Below are 18,005 nucleotides of genomic sequence, written 5' to 3'. Positions count from 1 at the left end.
TTTTTTGGGGTGTGGAAAACTGGCAGTGTGCCACTCAGCACTCGGCCTTCTCGTTGCCTTTCACATTTGGATCGTCGTCGAAACACTACAAAAGCAGTCACACGATTGCATTTCATATTGTCCGTGATCACTTTCGGCACGAGTTTTACACATAGTTTCCGTAATAAGCTTGTCAAAGAAGATTTTCGAGATACCCAGTTCAATCGAACACTCATTCTTTGGTCAGAGCTCAGCAGCTTGTGCATTTTTACTGTCGTGTCCCCGCTTGGAGATGTTGACAGGCACAGGTGTCCTTAGCTTCGATCTTTTCCCTGCCATCCCGGAACATCTTGAGCTACATATCCGATGAGGATTTCCTGAAGTATAGCTTCGGAAAAAAATGTGACGCATTATTTTTCGGCCATACCTTGTATATGACTCACTTAAACGCATCACATATAGATTTTAATTAGAGAAAGAAAGAAAATAATACTTGAAGAGATGATCACCAATATTTAAAAGAACAGAAACAGTTTGAAAACCCATGAACGTGGATATTTAACGCTACAACTAATAAATTTTGAACCAGATTCAGCCAGTTAGAAAAATTTCACGGTTTAAACATATACATAGAAATGTACCTATAAGCGGCGATATTTTCAATTTCCAATATACAGATAAGAATATTCAAAATAAAACTGAGAAATATATTGAAGACTAAATTTTGTAAGCAATGCTAAAACAAAGTAGAAAATGACCTGGTTGGAAGTAATGTTCTCTGGAACAGAACATTGTCAATATTCTTCTCAAAAAAGTTGTCTTCATCGCCAATTGTGACGTACAGGGAAACTCACGAATACAAATTTTACGTTGTAAATTTAACAATGAAATAAGAGATTTTTTCATAAGCTTGTGCAGTGAAGAATTATATACTATCCTACTTACTTACTACACTTACTGGTTAGCCGTTAGTTATGACAATAAAAAATTATAATTTTATAACGGAAACAAACATAAAATTTAACGAACAAAATTGATGTGGGTTCGTCTCATAAATATTTCCAAAGCCAAAGCGGCGATGTCTGAATGACGTGCTGGCAACCCCGCAATATATCAAATTATATTATTGTTAGTTCTGAGCCTACTTATTATTACCCTTGGAGGCACACTACGGCCCTTTTCCCAAATCGAACCCCAGTCTTTCTTTGTAAAACATAAAAATTTTACTGTTAGACGGCTTATAATACAATATGGGTTTTTGTTTACTTAGGTCTATTTCTATTTGCTACTACTGTGTATTGGATAATTGTGAAACATTCAAAATGAATTGTTGAAGAAGAGTGTTTAGAAATTGAGGAACCTAAAGGTGAGCATGGGTTAAAACTTGCTAAATCAGACGCAGTTTTAAACTTGGATCGATTGCTACAATTGGAAAATTTAATGTTACGTACTCGTCCACGATATGTACCGTGAAGCCGGTCCTGTTTGGTTATGATGGAAGATTTGGTGAACGCTCCAGAAGCCGTTTGAAATTGTTTTCCTACATGTTTTTATATATACGGAGGTGATTTGTTTATAATGATTTTAAAACCTATTTATAGGAAGGCATTTTTATTTATAGTGAATGGAACGTAAGTAGTAAAAAGTAACTGGTGAATTCAAATGCAATATAAAAGTAGTAGTAGTACACAGTCTAGTGTAAGTGTGTGAATAAATTCAGTAAGTAAGTAGCAGTGTTTGTAATTCACCCCACTGTTAGAAATAATTTAAATAAATGAAAAAAAATTATTTAAATATTTAAAAAAAGGGTTGCCCTTTACACCAGAACCAGAGTTTTTAAAACGAAATTAAATTGAGTCATCCAAAAAACTAGCATTTTCTATTCTCAGTCAGTGGATATTTTTTTTAATTGTATACTTAATAGCATCTGTAATAAAGCCAGAAACACCCCTGTTTTACAAAAAAACTACTAACATGAATGGTTTGAAGCTAGTTTGCTTAGTAGGATTGTTAACTTTTAAATAGAATGGCCCTAGTTTCAACCCGAGTCTGATCAACATTAAAAATTTAGAATGCCTAGATTGCGATGCATGGACAGCAAAATATAGGCAGAAGTGAGAGATTGCCTACAGTCAATCATGCATATGGCGCAAGAATAAGAGTTCTTTTACATACACAACAACTTTGGTTCAATTCCTATCAATTTTTCTACTAGTGCAAATAAGGAAAGAAAACGATTGCGTTAGTTCCGAAAAAAAATTATTAACAGTTTCCATCTTAAAATGGCGATAACGGCTTTAGCTGGTAAATATATTATTTAGAGAACTGATGTTTACTCGACATGGTAACTTCCAAAAGCGATAAAGATAATACATTTTCAACCAGTTGAATGCTTATTTTTTCAAATTAAATCACCTAAAACCTCGTGGTAGCAAGGAAAAGTACTTTAGATAAAGAGACAAAACGATTAGGGTTCATATGCTTCAAACGTTGAAGTTTAGTGATAGAATTGGGAGAATTTGAATCATTCTAAAAGCCGGACCTGAATTTACTTTATTCTAATATACAGAAAGCAAAAGAAATCGATTTTACCTGCTCGGCATTTAAATAAGCGAAAAGCTACCAATAAACTTTTGAGGTTTTTAGTATTTTTAGTTGAAGGTAAAAGAAACGTTGCCAGATCTTAAAAGTAGTTTTGAGATTGGGGTTGAATTGGGGGTTGAATATATACAACTTCGTTTTGATCAGAATTAACGGATAATTTGAATAAATAAGTTGATGATATGTATAAGTCAGAAGTTATTTCATTATTAACAATTTAATATTTTCCTTATTTCACAACGGAAGACGATTTGCAAAAATGAAATAAGTCTAAAGAATACAGATATGAACATAGAGATGATTTTCTCAAAAATAATAGAGTTTGGAAAAGATGGTTCTGCTCCATAGTGCGAATCAGTGTTAATGAGTGCGGACACTGCTTCTTCTGATAACCTTGCGTCGCACAGTTAAGGCAAATCTGAAAAAGCTGGCCAAAACTAGAAAATTCATCTAAACGATCTGAAATCTCGTACTCTTTGGGGTTCCATCACTCCAAATATCGGTGGAGACCTTGGATTCGCCCTAAAAATGAAAACTTAAAACTCTTACGTACATGATGACGATGTCATATGCGTTCAGAAATTTGAGCGTGGTCAAAATTCAAAATTTCAAGTTTTTCTGGAAAACGATTAGTTGTATCAAAAAAATACCTCAAACCAAAGTTGTAGATCTCAAATTTCTCTCTAAAAATTATGATGGTTTAACCGGTAGGTCTATTCCATGTTTTATTTTAATATTTCAATCTTATTCATACTCTTCTTCATAGTCAACTTCTTTGGTTACTTCTGCCTCTTGTTGGATGTTCATAAATTGTTCAAATGAAGATGAATCAGTAGTTTCTTCATAAAAATCACATGAACTTTCTCATGTTGTATTCAATTGTAGATTTGACCAAAACTGAACATGAAAATTGGTACACACTATAACCCTACTTTTTTATAGCCGCATTCCTGCAATCTTTCTGAAAATTGGAAAAAATAGTGTTGAGACGTTTTTCTGGAGCAGGGAGTAGTGAATTTCATACCGGATATTCACTTTTACTTGTGCAAGAGAAGCGGAAACTTTAGATTTGACATAACCCTTAAGGAAAAAGTCCATAGGTCGTGAATCAGGACTGCGAGAGGTCCAAGGCCCACTCATGTCACCTTTCCCGGAGATCAATTTGCCAGGAAAACTTTCTCTTATGACAGAGATCTTTAGGACGTGTGCTTCATCCTGCTTGAACCATGTTTTTTGGTTATAATCATTAACGATGCAGTTCAGGCACAATCGTCCAACATCTGCACATGCTCTGAATACACTATAACCTTACATCTTAAAGAAAGTAAATGCCTATAAATTCTCGCGCTCGTATGAAAGACCATGCGAATGTAAGGGTTTCTGATGTTTGTGTTTAAGATTGATTTTACCTCATCCAGTGTTGTTCTCTCCAGTCTCTTGAAACTTCTCGACATCTTTTCCATTCAAGTGCCGAACATTTCGATTCTTGCAGAATTTTCCACGCGCTACACTCGCTGAATTACCGTTTTTGTAAAACTCATGCACGCACAACGCTCTATCCTCTTCCCTAGCGACTAAATTCCCAAGAGCCAGGCTAACGATTGACATACCTTTCTTACCCCTCCGAATAGCTGCATTTACCCAATAATAAACCCATAAATGGATTTTCTTTTGAGACACCTTGTATATGCTCGTTGAATAATATACTAATTCATAAAACAGATTCGTTAAGAAATGAAAACGAACCAAAACATCAATAGAAGTAAATTGGACAATGGTGTTTTATCAAAGAAGTCTTACCTTGATGTTTTGAAACGAAACATATTTTTCAAAAGACGTAACTTACCTAAGTACTTATCAAAGAACAGACACTTCTATCGTTACTATTTATAAAAACTAAGATAACAGAACAAAGATATTATTCACATAGTAAGAAAGTAACTATGTGTGTGTTTATAGATCTCACCGTCTGTTTGGGTCAATGAACTCCACAATATGCACACCTAGACCACAATCAATTCAATATCTGAATTACCATTTCTTTCCTGCGCCCAATATTCCCATCAATATTTTCGAACCAATTAATCAAAAAATTATTGGATATTCTATGAAGATGCCATCATCTAGAGAATGCGTTATTAAAGAATTGTTATAATGATTGTCCAATATCCATGTTAGTTACAGAGTAGGACTATTAACATCTTTGTACATATAGAAAAAAGTAAATCAAGTTAAACCATTTGCTTTTTCTAGTATAATTATCATGCAAAAAGACTATTTATTCGAATTATACCTCATCGTATCCTTTGGTTTTAACAGAACGCTCAGCAAGCTTTGTGAGACCTTGGTAAAATCATTCTTTAGGCTAAAATGCAAAAAATTGACGGGCATTTTCAGAATTTCCTCTGCATTCCAATTTTTAACAAGCAAGAATTTCGCTATGGATCTGAATAAATAGTAATCTGACAGTGTCAGGTCCAGATTAAATAATGGACGTGGTAGGAGTTCAATACCACCAAATTCTTCGATTTGATTCCGCTCAAGCTTTGCACAAAGTAGTATATGGTTAAGCATTGTCTTGGTGCAAAAACCCGCTTTCGGTTAAATAAAACTGTATATTTCTAGGATACAACTTCATAAATTCGTATTCATAATTCCACTACACAAACAAAATGATGCTCTGCACGAATCGACCTTTTTGATAAAATTGCCTTACGTCTAATCACTGCTTTTCCATTTTCGGTTTGTTTAGATAACCAGTAACAATGCATCTAATGAAATAATAATCTTTTGGTAGTGCAAAAAGCTGTTCACACACCTCTACTCGACGTTTCGCTTGAATTTTAGCTAATTAAAAGGTGATATATTCAATTCAATTTCACACATTCTCCTTGCCGCTCCTTAGAAGGTCCAATCGGCGATGATGTTACTAAGTTGGTTTTCTACTGCTTCTTCTTTAATCTCAATATCATACGCAAACGGATGACCTGTGGACTAACGATCTACAAGCCTCAAATCTCCACTATCAAAACAAATATACCAACGCTGTGTTATCATTCACTCATTTCACATATTTTCCTTGCTGCAACGACTGCTTGAAACTGGTTTCCAATTATATCTCAACAATATATGATTTTCATATCTATCGCAATCCATACTATAATTATAAAAACGTACCATGTCGTCAATAAACAAAAAAAGAATGATGAAAAGAAAGTGAAGCAATTGTACTCTTTGTAGGTACTGTAATAAAGCAGATAAAGTCGAAGTGAACGGGATTTTTATGTTTGGAAATCAATGGCGTTCCACAAAAAATAGCAAATTAATCGACTTATGAATTCGAGCCAAATAACTGCTTAAAACTTGTATTAAAAAACATAAATATAACAAGGACTAAAACAAGAAGGAACAGACAAAAAAAAATTGAGTGTGTCAGCTCCGACGCACGACTGGAGTTTACTCCTTAAGTTCGATAGTCTAACCAGACGCAAAAAGAGTTTATTTAACTTAAAAAAGATTGATACTGTATAAAAGGGTAAATTTGTTAATTAATGAAAATAATATACATATATAAATATATATTTATTCATTTCATATACATTTATTATAAATAATCGACGAAATATTTTACATTAAACTTTTTACAATAGTCAATTTCAGATGTGCAACCACGTGTTTGTTAGATGTTCCGGCAATATCATCTACACCTCTTTCTGCCATAGTTATTTGAAAATACTTTCAGTTCACTTTAGCGGAACACAATAATAAAAATTAAAACTTCACAATAACAATATTAATTATTGACATTTATAATAAATACAGCAATGACACTGACAAATTAGAAAGTTGCGCATCATAGCGCACCAAAAACGTAACGAGGTCATTCATCGATAGATTTTACTCCTCACATTTTTCTCATACCGGGCCCCTTATATATGCAAATCGATTCTTAAGGAGTACAGATTATGTCCGGAATAAGTTACGAAAGGCATCCTTAGCCTTATGCTATTAGTAATATCATGGACATAATCATAAAAAGCGTCAACAAAATCGACGCAGGTTACAAAATGAGAGATCGATCATAAAAAATATTATGTTTTACGGATCATGGAGTACTAATGGAAAAGGATGAAGATGATCTACAAGAAAACTCAATCATTGTAAGAATAAAATGTAAACTGAAGATCAACGACAACATAATAATACTAACAATGATATTCAACTAAATTGAAGTAGCAATATCTTAAAGTAGAGGTTTGATACGTGAAACACAAACTCGAGCGATAATTGCATCAAGGGTTGAGGGGATATTTGACACAAAACGACACGAGAAATGCCCAAAACATACGTAAGACCTATTTTCACGTATGCAATGGAAATAAGAATCGAAAGATTAACACAAAAATAATAATGAGAAAGATTGAGATGGAAACGTTAAGAATAGTTAGAGAGCATCAGAGATAGAATAAGATATCAGAATATTAACTCAGGATGTGGATAAGTAAGAGAATGAAGTTGGAAAGATTATGTCAAAAGAATGGTAGAGAGTAGATAGGCAAAATGTGCAAAAAACTAGAATCGGAACTAGAAACAGAAATCACTAGGCAGAAACCAAAAAGATAATATTAGAGCTGATTCAGCGTCTTAATAAGAGCTCAGTAGGAGGACAATCATTCAGATTTAAACCGGACAAGGTTGTGTTAGAATAAAAAGAAGAAAGGAAAATAAGGTGTAGAAAGTAGACTAAATAGATGATGATATATGACTAAAATTAAAGCCGGTCTATTTTGTTATTCCAGGTAGAGATCGCTGTTAACGATTTCTGCATCTTAATTTTCACATTTAAATTTGTAATAAGCTCTAAGATAAGAAACTTTATCAGACGCTATCTGCAAGAACATTGGAATAAAATCAATTCAACACTCCACGTAACCAAACCAAAAATAGAGCAACATTCCTGGACTTTCTAGATAAGAAATGATTTTAATAAAAAAATTGAGGATTGATTGACAATTGTCAAACTCACGGTTACTTCATGACCATGTAATACGATTGAGGCATGACATTATTTGCTACCCCTACGTCTTTTTGATCTCAAATCCAACCTAAGGGATTTTGTCCTTAGAATGTTCGATAGGCAAAAATAAAGCTTAGGAATAATTTTGATTGTGTTGTATCATACTAATCTCATATTTTAGTTTGGCTCTATTTTATTTCAATTTTTCAATTGCTTTTTTAAATTGAGTAAACTGTAGACATAAGCATCACATTTGTTACATTTATATTTTATTTGACTTTTGGAAACTTCTGGATCATAATGTGAGTAATTATTTTTTTTTCTGATTAAGTTATGTTAAAAAAAAACTATTTTCATGAGAAAAATTGATAGTTACGTAATATTTTTATCAATCGAATGAGCTAGTCCGCTTCTATATCTAATAATATTTATTTTGATTGCGTTATTTGAGACTATAAATCACCGCTGGGCATTATCTATCTAAATAAAAATAGAATAGAAAAGCGTTTGATGATGCTACGATGAAGAACGAAACAAATTCATTGTTAACTTTTTATCAAGAGACCATATTTTTAACTATGTTTCGGATGAAAAATATTTTATAATCATCAAAAATACGAGGTTATTAACGTTGTTTCTGCTGTGAGGCTCATCTTTTGAAATATAAGAGATTTAAAACAAAATATTATTTCAAATGAACAACCTGCAATGTCTTCCGTCACTATACTAACTTATATAATTTATTTAAATTCATCGGTTATTTATCTATGTCGTTCCTTTCATTATGATTTTTATTAAAAACTAAACTAAGTCTTCTAAACATGCCCAACTCCCTCATAATATAGCTGGCAAAGACTTTACAATTCATATATATATACAAATTACAAATTTTCATCTGTTTTTCACGTCATCTACTGAATCACGATTTTTTTATATCAAGTCCCGGAATTTACAAAACTTAATAATATATTGTGTTTTTTTTCCTGACGGTTGTAGATAAAGTATAGTATTCTATTCGTGAATAATAGCTTTTACTGGATCATTGAATGATGTACTATTATTTCCAAATACTTTTAGAGAAATTGTGAGCTCTGCTTAAACGAATTGAAATATTCATACCACATACTATAATATAAAAATCGGTATATGTAAATATTCTTGATGAAGGGACCAAAAAATGCATATTAAAGGAAAAAAAATTCAATAATCTAGTCCTTGTTTCATATAATTATATCTATTTATTAACAAACACCTGCTGTTTATCATCTTCATCAATAAATCAGCTATGACGATATTTCGTATCATATACTTGGTACAATAAAATTTATTCAAACAAAATTCTTATTTAAAATGTTAAATTTATTCAGTCCTGAGTTCACGTCAAATATTAGATACGTTTTAATTACACAAATTTTGAATTTTTCTCATGTCAAAATTAGCGGCAACAGTAACAAACGGTATGCTATAACTAGAAAAACAAACATAATATATTAATAAAACAAATTTTCAAGCTAATAAATAAACAAAAGAGCTGCCCACGGAGAAAAAAATATCAAAGAATTCATGAGGGAATATTATGTCAGTTAAATAAACACTGTAGATACCTGTTTTTTCTAATAATCCCCAATGCAGCTAAATATCTAGTAATAAAATCGGTCAATAAATAATAAGGTTTTATTACCGTACCAACCAAATTCCATTCTGACGCTTCTTTTATTTCTTCATTAACTCCCCGTTATCCGCTATTATCATAAGATACCAATAAATTTTAATTTGTAAACACTTCATGTGAAGGTCATATTTCACTTTTAAAAAGTTTTATACTATAGAACGGGAACTATATTTTCAAATAACAAATTTCACTCAAGGATCGAAATCATTAACTTTATTTTTTAGAAATATAAGTGTGATTACCTGTGCTTCCTTACATCATGCTTTTTGTGGATTCTGTAAAGTCTATTATTTTATGACCAACTTACTTATTGCACTTTATTGTTGTAACCAACCCTTTGATGTTATCTATATCACATGTTCGTCTTTATGCGATTATTTATTTGTTTTGTTCTTCGAACTACACATGCATTCAATATATTTATCAAACAAGGACTTGAAGACTTCTGTGTGTATCCATACGTTCTAAATCTGCTCGGAAAACTACATCCAAGAATGGATTCTGGGCGCATTGGTAAATTTGTCGATCCCAATCTGGCAATCGAGTCCGCTTCCTCATTGCTTTTGTTGCCCGAGTGACCTAGCACCCAAACGAGTAGAATTATGTAGACTTAAATCACCTCCAAGTCCTTAACAACGGTCATTGGCGCAATTTGGTCCCTGCTCACCAAAATGATTGGACATTCACCTACGGCCTGCGTCCAGATTTAAGCATGGCCAGTTGGTAATTCTGGAAAATGACATCCATTCAAAATCGGTCCAGTTATCTTTAGTAGTTAACTTTACGATGTCGTAATGGCCATGAGATTATTTTTGGTTAACAAAAGTTTGTCAAATATCTCCTTTGACTTATCTTTTATGACTTGATGAAGTCGATGAAGTCTAGGAGAGTTAGTTCTCATATACACCAAATTCCTTCTTAGAAACCTAATAAATTCTGTTAATATGATGGTTCTTTAGTTGACAATGAGCAAATGATAAATAGTTAAGGACTCAGCAAGACAAACCATCATGGGATCTCTATCACGGGATTCAACATTGGTCCTTCCGATTTCTTCTTTTTCCGAGTGGTTGTGCATTGAAGATCCTTTTAGTTATTGGCTCTCAATACATATACACAACGTGTTCCACCCACCTTTTTCTATATTTGCTTCCACTTGTTATTTCATCAATATAATTATCTGACGTACACGTGAACTAGTTTAGAATAATTAATTGTTAGGTTCAATAAAGTTGATACAATATTTGAATAGAAAGAGTAAGTTTCGTTTTAATAATAAATAATTTCTTTTATTGTTATTTTCTATTTAGTTTTATTTGTATTATTGTAAGCGACTAGACTATAAAGTAGAAGCTGTACCACAATAAAGTATTAGGGACTAGTGGAAGAGGCAATTAGGAGATAAATTTTTGAGATAGAAGACATTACTTTAACTTTTTTTAGTAACGCTGGCTCCTAAATTAGAAAATCTTGGTGATATAGAGAAGAATTTAATTTTTATAGGACCCTGTAAATCTTCAAGTTGTTGATGTAGGTACTTTTTTAACGAGCCGGGGCTGGTAGTAATGGGTTTACAGTAAAAATATAGCCATTGAAACGTTTATAACAAAATTGTTCTGGACGAAAACAGGTTCTCGATTACGTAGATCTAGAACAATTCATTTTAAGATAATATCAACGAAAACAACTAAAATGTTTAAACCTTGTGCATTTCTACTAACCAGAATATAAATTTATGTAAGTCACATGTATGTAATAAGGAATAAATATAAAATAAAAATGTCTAGAATTTAAATATATAAAAATGCCAACAAAATCAATTTTATATGTTGTAGAAAATATTTACGAAAATTTGGATTACACACCAAGTTTACTGTTACTGTTATTAGTCACCAAAGTAATATTCTTTGTGGCCTTATTTTGGGTTTATTAGGTAAAAAGTTGGTAGTTTACAGTTCAGATTCTTCGTAGTAATTCCATTAGAAAATCTTCATCTAAATGTGATATTTCATATCTTATTCAAGTATCTAACCATATGGACTTGATAGATTGATTTAACCGCCTGATTCAAATTCTCTAATATTAATGATCACGGGTTACATATCGTAATTCTAACTAATTTTCTCGTATGATTTGCTTTTCCCGTCTCCCGTAAATAATAATTCAAATATTTCATTTCAGTATTATTTCCTCCTACAATACCCTTAAATTGAACCCAAATTAATTCCCCAGGGGTTTCTAAAATGCTTCAATAAATTAATAAAATTATTACTAAAAATAGGTAATAATATATATATATATATATATATTGAATTTTGAAACCTATAAATTTAAAATTTTTACAAGATTTAATACTATTCAAAACCACCAAAAATCTTAATCAATTATTATAAATAGAAATTTTATTATTTTTATACATATTTCTAATATTTGACTACAATTTCAGTCGCAGACGATGATTACATAAGTATTAGTCCACTTTGGTGTTTCATTGCCACGTTCCCAATAAGAAACCGCTCGTTTATATATATATATATATATATATATATATATATATATATATATATATATATATAATTCAATTTCTTAGACCTTTTGATATATTAATGCATCTAAATGTTCTTGATTTTAGGTCTCTTCTGTTTCAAAATTAGTTTTTTTTTGATAGTTCTTAGAAGAAAGATAAATTTTGAAGTTTCGACTTTTATTTATCAAAATATGTAGATCACCTTCATCATGAATATCAAATAAGGATAAAATCAATTTAGAACTTTGTTCCAATAAGAAAAAATCAATTTTTTCTTTGGATCCCGCAAATATATAGCGGTAATCAATTAAATTTTACTTAAATTATTTGGATCTTTTTTATCATTTATAGATTTTTCGTTTTTATAAATGTAAACCATTTCTAAAAATTCTCTTTTTCGTGTATTAGATTACGTTTCAAGAATGTTTGATTCTTTATAATTGAATTTATGTTTTTTGATATTTCATGGTTCTTTAATGCAGATTTATTTTTTTTATCGTATTGATGACCTTTTAGTCTATTTTCTAAATATTGAGAGATCTGCCCAGTGTCACAATTAGTACAAGGCACTTGATATATAATATTACTTCTTTTGTTAGATGTCAATTTAATGAAATATTTGGATAACCGTATTATGTCCTTTAATACTTATACTAATATCATATTTATTAAAATAATTTGGTAGTTGTTGGGAAAGTCCTTGCACATACGGTGAGGAAAAATGTTTTATGTTTTGATGTTTCATTTCTGTTTTGTTTTTTAATTGATTGTAATATCTGTTATCCTTTTCTTGAATATATTGTTAATCATTTCATAGTTACAACCAAAAACTTTATCAATCCAAACAGAGATCTCAAAATTTTGAAAGCAGATAAATCATTTTGATCGTTGTAATTGTTGAATTGGACCGCCTCCAATTTAATGAATAATACGAGTATGATCGTTGCTAGGGTAATTTTTTTTACTTCCCATTTTCGAAATTTCATGTCATTGTGACAATTTTTTCTTTGTGTCAATTGGAATTGAACAAGAGGGTTCGAGACCGCCGGATCTATTGAAATTATGAATTTTCATTCGAGAGAGAGAGTTAACTTGTGAAATGAAAAGCTATTGAGGAATGGCAAATTTTCCATATAAAGAAATAAGATTGAGAATTGATATCATTTCCAAGAAATTCATTTTATCGAAAGATTTGTTTGTGTATTAGTTAAATTCTTCATTCGACGAAAAATTCGACTTTCGTGATGGCCGCAGTTTTTTTATTTGAACTGAAATTTTCACTTGAAATGTTTAAAAAAACTGCGCAATTTACGTTATGTTGACAATACGTACACAGGCAGTACCAAAATTGTATATAAATTTGTTTTAATGAAGCCCTCAAATTTAATGGAAAATTTGAAATATTTTGGATGTAAAGTTGACTATTATCTTTCTAATTAGATAATTTGTTTTATATAAGGGACTAATATGACACCTTTTTATTTCTTTAAGGATTATCATTGTATAAATTAATTTATTACTCTCCACACTTCCGAAATAGTAAAGTTCTATGACCCTCTATACTTAACTCTATTTACCAATATGTTTTCACCCGCATAATTAAAATAGGTCCTCAAACAATGATAATATTTTTCATTGTATGTTTTATTGACTCTAATACTTTTATTATAAATCAATATTTAATTATGGTTAGATAGAACTTATGAAACATATAACCGCATACACCTCCTCGATATACAGGGTGTAATAAATTGAATCAGAGAGAACAAATGGAGTATCAGTCGAATCGCGATGTGATGGTAGGAATTTACCACGCAAACAGTTGAACAATGTTGCTAAACAGTTGCTCAGTTGTTACAGAGCTATTACGCAATAGAAAGAAAATGAGTTTCGACGAGTATACGGCATAAATTCACATGTCAGCAAAGAGATAAAAACTAATTACTTCAAGCTATTTGACGGTTCGCATCCATAGAGTAACAGCAGACGGAGCTAGAATAGGAGTATACGGGCCGAGATCCTGAAAGCTTGGGCAGCGCACCAAGAATTTTTCAAACAGAAATCTATGCAATTGAAGAATTTGTTCAGTTCAATCTAGATAGGAACAATCGCAAACAGGAGATCATCATCCTGTCTGATGGTCAAGCAGCCATTAGAGCTCCAATATCATAATTACCTTATAATGGATTCCGGGACACACAGGACCGAAGGATAATGAAATAGCTGGCTAAAGCGGGGACAGACAATCCCTTCATGGGATCCGAATCCTTCTGTGGTATCAGCTACAGAACAATGGAAAAAGCATTGGAAAAGGAGGTTGATATGAACAAAACCAATTATTGGGGGCTGAGACAGACAAACAATCTTCTGGGAAACTATAACCAGAGTAGATCTGCTTGAATGTATTAACCAAAGTAAGAACAATGTACGAATACCAACAAGAGTGTGCTATCGGTGCACTATCGCATCAGCAAACACGCTAGACCTAGCAGATAATAAAGTTAGTCTTTGGTGTTCCATTGCCACGTTCCCAATAAGAAAAAATATACAAAATCCCGAAATGAACTTCTATAAAATTGGTTGGCACAAGTTAAAAAAATAGACTAAAAATTTATTGTAAACAAAGGGCTTATTAGAAGCGTAAATCAAATCAGAGGTGCACTCAGACTTTTTGAATAATTCAAAAAAGGTCTGCCTTTTCTTTCGCATAAGAATTAAAATGCTTATTAAGTGCAACAGATTCTATTACATATTCAACATTGAGCCACCAAAAATTCCTTTAATTACTTTTGTTTCGATGACCTTAATACAAATGGTGGATCTTGATGAAACGTGTGTTTATACCAATATCAATTATCGTATTTAAAATCGATTCTATTTTTATTTTGTTTCTTAACTTATCATTTGGTTAGGTTAGGTTAGTCTGCGAGCTTTTGATATTTCATGGTCTCAACAATAATGTATTCTAGTATTCTAACATGATATTAGTGCTCATTAAGTGCAAGAGATTCCTGTTAAGACAAATTTGGCAATCAACTTCTAACCATCAAAAATTCATTGAATGAACTTACTTGATGATACTGGTGCATTTTTCAAGGTCAAATCCTATTCAAAATAAATTTGATATAGCACCAAGATCCACCACTTCTAGTAAGGTCATCGAATCCAAAGTTTTAAAAACCTTGCAAACATTTTTTAATTTTTGGAAAACTATAATTGCACCTAAATAGCACCTGAAAACCCCTTATTTTCGATTAATTTTTAGTTCAGTTTTTCGACTTGAGCCAGACAAATTCGAGAATTACAAGAACGAAAACATACGTATTAGCGCATCCAACAGAATTCAATGAGAGCAATAGAATATTATGAACTAAACTGAGTCATGAATTTTCTGTAGCTCTTTCTTAATAAATCGTGTGTTTTCTCCTTGCAATCTTAGGATCAATCATCACAATGAGTTGTTGTGATTGTATCCATCGAAGAGAAATTACTCTTTATATGAAAGAAAGCTGTTGTTTTCTGTTAGTATTCATAATTCTTTGCCACCACCCTCCTATGGTTTTCTATGGCCATTTCGTAATCCTTGTCGCACAACTCACTTATTTTGGACTTAACAAACACTGGCTTCAGTGTTGTTGAACTGTTGAGCAAAAGTGTTTGCTTGGCCTATTCTCAACTTCTCAAATGATACTGTAATTACTAAAATAGAAATAAGAAGTTCGCTAGTTTCCGATTGGAAAATAGCCGATGTCCGAAATAGTTGTAGAAAGAAGAAAACTTTTTGGTAGAGACGATTGACAGAGATGCAACAACTTAAGCTAATAAACACATGTTGTACACAAAATCTCATTATTTCGTGATAGTATCAATCAAAGAGCACAAAAACACTTGTTAAATAAGTGTAAATAAGGAACTGTAGTCTAGTTGCATTATGGTAACCAAGACGATTTAGGCCCAGCACGACAAATTTGGTACTCTACCTGTCGAAAGGTTCAGATAATTTCCCGACTTTTATTTGTGGTAAATGGAGAACACGATATAAATAGAAAATGTGGAAAAAGAAGAAAGAGAATTTTTCACAAAGTTATCTTCCAAATTCATCATTATGGGTTTTCATATTTATATACCGAGTATCTCGTTAGTCCCATCATGTTTATTATAATAAAAATTATTGAATAACTATATAATGGAGAACACTTTTCTGTTGAAGTGAGAATGTACTGAAAAAATTATTTGAAATCAACAAAAATGTTAATTGTTACTTAAAAATATCATAATTATCATAAGCCGAGCGTATCATGGATTCTGTTTTTTTTTCAAGAACTATTTATGATCTATTCGGTTCACGAAATGTTACTATTCAATGGCTAATGAGATTTCAGCACCTCGTTTTTTTTTAATGGCAATAATAGACAAATATATAATACCGATGCAATTCATTTATTAAAATCCGTATATTGAAACTTTTTTATATACACACCTGGATAATCACAAATCTTATAATTCAAGATTTTTCCTATAAATAAGTAAACAAACATGATTCTCACAGATTGTTGTTGACCTTTTAATTGTTACTCGTTCAACTATCTAAATATTTGTGTCGCACCAAAATTTCTTGGCAGCAATTATCTTTATTTATTTATGCAAATGTATACAATACTGATACCAGACGTCGTTTACAGTTAGAAAACATAAAGCAAATATTAATTGTTTCGTTACCCTTTTTTAGTTGGTTTTGTTATTATCCCCTCGAAATGAAAATAATTTTAAAGCACTCCACCAAACACAATATCAACAGAACTTAATTATTCAAAACTGCGTGTAACACATTATCCCGCTAAAATTTTAATAATTTAGTTTCGAGTAAAAACTCAATATGTTCACAATGAATCACAAATTCAAGTTGTTAGGGTTTGCTTAATACCGATAAGCATTTTTTCATTTACCGGCAGATTGAAAGTTGGATTTGGCGCGAACCAACCACGACGATAGCGGTATACGAACTGATTTGTTTTGTGTTCCATACTTCCATAGTTCCGTAGCTCCCAAACGAATGGATCGAAGTGTGCTACGACATACGTTCGGATTTAGTCGGACATGGAGCGTGCCGACCGAGAGGGTGAACATTAAAGTTGGAAGTAACCCGGTAGAATATGAATAAATGCAAGAGCTTCGGTGATAAGAATATAATCAATTATGTTTATATACAAAATGTAAATACCTTAATATTGTTTGTACCCATTGTATGTATTAATATTTACATAACATAACTCCAAATAAATTTTTTCAAAGTAGAGTATAAAATTATTTTCATGAACTTGATTCAATTGTTTTTGTTCTGTGTCTGCTTGTGCTCCTATGTATGTTATTGTGTCCGTTGTTTTCCTGCTAATTCCCTTTGGGGGCCATCCATAAAGTACGTCACACGTTAATGGGGGGGGGGCATCACCGAAGTGTGACATCGTGTGACAAAGGGCCAGGGGGGGTCAATAGTTTTGTGACGTCACATGTTAAAATTTAAAATACTAAAACGCAAAGTTTGGATGTGGATTGAAAATTTAAAAAATTTTATGATATGTTGGACTTTATGTTGATTTTATTAGATTATTATTTAATAAAAATAAGTAAAAAATGAAAATAGATGTTTTCTCTCCATTATTTTTAAATACATACTTTATGGATGGCCCCTTGTGGCCAGGATTTGATCTATTTGGCTTTCGGTATTTTCTCCTGGATGTCTCCAAGCTGCTTTATATTTTTTAGGGTGTTCAAATTCATTATTTCTGCCACTTGGGCTAGCCTGTACCCATTGTCGTTAGTTTCATGATGGATTCTTCCTTTTTCATTTCTTATCCCAATTCGGTGGTAATTTTCTTTCCCTAGTTGTGCGTTAATAATAATAATATATATTGTGAAGATAAAAAAAAATTCATAACATAACCGGTAAATTAATTTTGTCAAAGTAGAATATAAAATTATTTTTATACATTTGATTTAATTGTATTTGTTTTAAATAATCGCTGTACCTAATTTATATATTCCCAATTCCATTGTGAAAAATTTGATCTTAAAAACGTAAATTCTTAAAATTTATATGATTAAATTTATTTTATAATAAAAATAAATTAATATCCATCCTAATATTAAAAAATACGTTCTCCTAAATTTTAGACACCTATAACCATATAAGCCCTACTAATCATCTTATG

General features: G+C 31.6%; 1 protein-coding gene across 1 annotated transcript in view; it reads right to left on the bottom strand.

Moving 5' to 3' along the window:
• Positions 1 to 16,801, bottom strand: part of LOC130446645 (uncharacterized) — a 707,006-nt gene extending 690,205 nt beyond the window's left edge. The window contains exon 1 of the mRNA XM_056783014.1: positions 16,516 to 16,801. The gene's annotated coding sequence lies outside the window, so the exon portion shown is untranslated. The remainder of the gene's footprint in view (positions 1 to 16,515) is intronic.
• Between the last annotated feature and the right edge of the window lie 1,204 nt (positions 16,802 to 18,005).

Source organism: Diorhabda sublineata, chromosome 7, assembly GCF_026230105.1.
Source record: "Diorhabda sublineata isolate icDioSubl1.1 chromosome 7, icDioSubl1.1, whole genome shotgun sequence".
Classification (NCBI taxonomy): Eukaryota; Metazoa; Arthropoda; class Insecta; order Coleoptera; family Chrysomelidae; genus Diorhabda; species Diorhabda sublineata.
The sequence above is the reverse complement of the archived record's forward strand: the minus strand, read 5'-3'. Positions and strand labels throughout refer to the sequence as shown.